This window comes from Myotis daubentonii, chromosome Y (assembly GCF_963259705.1).
Source record: "Myotis daubentonii chromosome Y, mMyoDau2.1, whole genome shotgun sequence".
NCBI classification, from domain to species: Eukaryota; Metazoa; Chordata; class Mammalia; order Chiroptera; family Vespertilionidae; genus Myotis; species Myotis daubentonii.
This window is the reverse complement of record NC_081862.1, coordinates 8215054-8218329: the sequence shown is the minus strand read 5'-3', so window position 1 is coordinate 8218329 and position 3276 is coordinate 8215054. Positions and strand designations below refer to the sequence as shown.

Sequence of the window (3276 nt, the reverse complement as noted above, 5' to 3'; positions counted from 1 at the left end):
CATGCCATGAAGAAGTAACACACTGCTTCATTTATTTTTTTATCATTATTGTTCAGATTATTATAGTTGTTCCTCTTTTTCCCCCATAGCTCCCTTCCACCCAGTTCCCACACCATCTTCTGCAATTACCCCCACACTGTCCTCATTCATAGGTGTATGATTTTTGTCCAGTCTCCTCCCATGCCCCCCACACCCCCAACATCCCTTTCCCCTGCAAGAATTGTCAGTCCACCCCCTCTCCATGCCCAATTCTATTATATTCACCAGTTTACTCTGATCAGATTTTTTATTCACTTGATTTTTAGATTCACTTCTTGGTAGATATGTATCTGTTGTTCATAATTTTTATCTTTTCCTTTCCTTCTTCTTCCTCTTCTTAAAGAATACCTTTCAGCATTTCATATAAAAAAATATGGAACGCTTCATGAATTTGCAAGTCATCCTTGTGCAGGGGCCATGCTAATCTTCTCTGTATCATTCCAATTTTAGTACATGTGCTGTTGAAGCAAGCACAGTTCTCTTTATTTTTAAAAACTATATGAATTATTTGGAAAAATTAAGATCTCAGTATGTTTTTAAAAGAATGAATGAATGCACTCTTTCATGAGCCAATAGTCTTCTTATTTTATTTGTTTATAATAGTCTTTATTAGCCATGAGTGAGTGAGATCATGTGGTGTTTTTCCTTCATTGACTGGCTTATTTCACTAAGCATAATGGTCTCCACTTCCATCCATGCCATTGCAAATGGTAAGAGTTCCTTCTTTTTTACAGCAGCATAGTATTCCATCGTGTAGATGTACCACAGTTTACTAATCCATTCATCTACAGATGGGCACTTAGGCTGTTTCCAGATATTAGCTATGGTGAATTGTGCTGCTATGAACATAGGGCTGCATATGTCCTTTGTGATTGGTGTTTCTGGTTTCCTGGGATATATTCTTAGAAGTGGGATCACAGGGTCAAATGGGAGTTCCATTTTTAGTTTTTTGAGGAAACTCTACAACTTAAAGAGTTAGAGAGAGAGAGCGACAAGAAAAGCCCAAACTGAACAGCAGGAAAGAAAATGAAGATCATAGCAGAAATAAATGACATAGAGACCAAAAAGCTACAAAAGATCAATAAGACCATGAACTAGTTCTTTGAAAGGATAAACCAGATTGATGAACCTCTAGGTCGGTGCACCAAGAAGCAAAGAGAGAGGACCGAAATTAAAAAAATCAGAAATGAAAGAGGAAAAATAGCAAAAGACCCCACAGATATAAAAAGGATTGTAAATAAATACTATGAACAATTCTACTCCAAACAGCTGATCAACCTTGAAAAAATGGACATATTTCTAGAAAAATACAACCTTCCTAAACTCAATGAGGAAGAAAAAAACATCTGACTATGCCAATAACTACTAAGGAAATTGAAGTAGTCAAAAAACAACAACAACAACAACAACAACAATAACAACCTTGCAGCAAACAGAAGCCTGGGCCAGATGGCTTCACAGGGGATATTTACCAAGTGTTTAAAAAATAAAATAAAACTAAGACCTTCTTCCTCAGACTATTCTATAAAATTCAAAGGAATGAGTATTTCCAAATACTTTCTATGAAGCCAGCATTACTCTAATTCTCAAAACCAGATAAAGACAATACAAAAAAAGAAAAATGCAGGCCAATATATCTCTGATGAACATAGGTGTTAAAATCCTCAACAAAACTCTAGCAAATTGGATACAACTTTACTTTGGAATGAGCATACACCATGACAAAGTGGATATGTTCTGGGGAAGTAGGATGATACAACATCCAGAAATCAATAAACATGATGCATCACATAAACAAATTGAGAGATATTCAAAGGAATTGATGCAGAAAAAGCATTTGATAGAATCCAACACCCAATCCTATATAATAAGACAAAAAACATGCAAATTAACCATCCCTCTGCTATGCTCAAGCCACACCTACATGCCACGCCCACAAGCCAGTCAGGAGTGAGTTTGATGGTGGCCATGGAGCTGGAGTAAGCAGGAGGCTTGGGTTGCTCCCGGCGATGGAGGAAGCCAAGCTTCCCGTCTGCTCTGGCAAGCGCTTGGCTCCACTCAAGGCTAGAAAGTTTCAATTATAGAAGATAAATAAATTCTGAAACCTGCTTCCAGCCAGCCTCTGCTCAAGGAGGGGCTTGGAGCCTCAGTTGCCAGGGGCAATGCAGGTTTCCAGCCAGACCTGGGCTCTGCTCAAGGCTACAAACTTTCAATTATAGAAGATAGATAAATCCTAGAAAAAGAGAAAAGGAGAGGCTGGGAGCGTAGGTTGCCCAGGGACCTGGCAGGCCTGAAAATGGCCATCAGCCCCTCACCCAGACTGGCCAGTAACCCCAGTGGGACTCTCCCACCCTGAAGGGGCTGTGAGCAGCCTGAAAAGGGCCCTGAGCCCCTCACCCTGGTTGGCCACACACCCATGTGGTGAGGGTCCCTACTGTTGGGCTTGGCCAGACTGCAAACAGCCATCAGCACCTCGCCCACGGTGACCAGGCACCTCAGTAGGGACCCCCCCAACCGTGAAGAGGATGTGGCCAGCCTGAAAACAGCCCTCAGCCCCTCACCCAGGTGGGCCAGACACCCCCACGGGTTGAGGATCCTCACTGGAGGGCTTCGACAGACTGCAAAATGCCATCAGCCCCTTACCCAGGCTGGCCAGGCACCCCAGCGGGACCCCCACCCTGATCCGGACACACTTCAGGGCAAAACTGCTGGCCCCCACCTGTGCACCAGGCCTCTGTCCTCCTATATAATAAAAGGTTAATATGAAAATTGACCCTAACAGCAAAACGACTGGGAATTACCAGTCAATATGATGCACACTAACCACCAGGGGACAGACACTTAATGCAGGAGCTGCCCCCTGGTGGTCAGTACCCTCCCACAGGCGGAGCTCTGCTCAGCCACAAGCCAGGCTGATGACTGCCAGCACAGCTTAGGCCTGCACCCTCTGGCAAGTGGATATCCCCCAAGGGCTCCCGGGCTGTCAGAGGGAGATATGACTGCCAGCTTAGGCCTGATCCCTCAGGCATTAGGCCTTAGCCAGCAGGTGGACATCCTCCAAGGGTCCCAGACTGCAATAAGGCACAGGCCACAGGCCGGGCTGAATGACTCCCCCCACCCTGCCTGCCCCACCAAGTGCACAAATTTTTCTGCACTGGGCCTCTACTTTTGATAAAAACTCTCAGCAACTGGGAATAGAGGGATCATACCCTCTATATGACAAACCTACAGACAACA

The 3276-nt window shown here is 44.1% G+C and overlaps 1 non-coding gene across 1 annotated transcript; it reads right to left on the bottom strand.

The window, feature by feature from the left end:
* Positions 1-406: 406 nt before the first annotated feature.
* On the bottom strand, positions 407-513 carry LOC132225661 (U6 spliceosomal RNA). The gene has a single exon (XR_009450971.1). It is a non-coding gene; the product is annotated as a U6 spliceosomal RNA (small nuclear RNA).
* Positions 514-3276: the final 2763 nt, after the last annotated feature.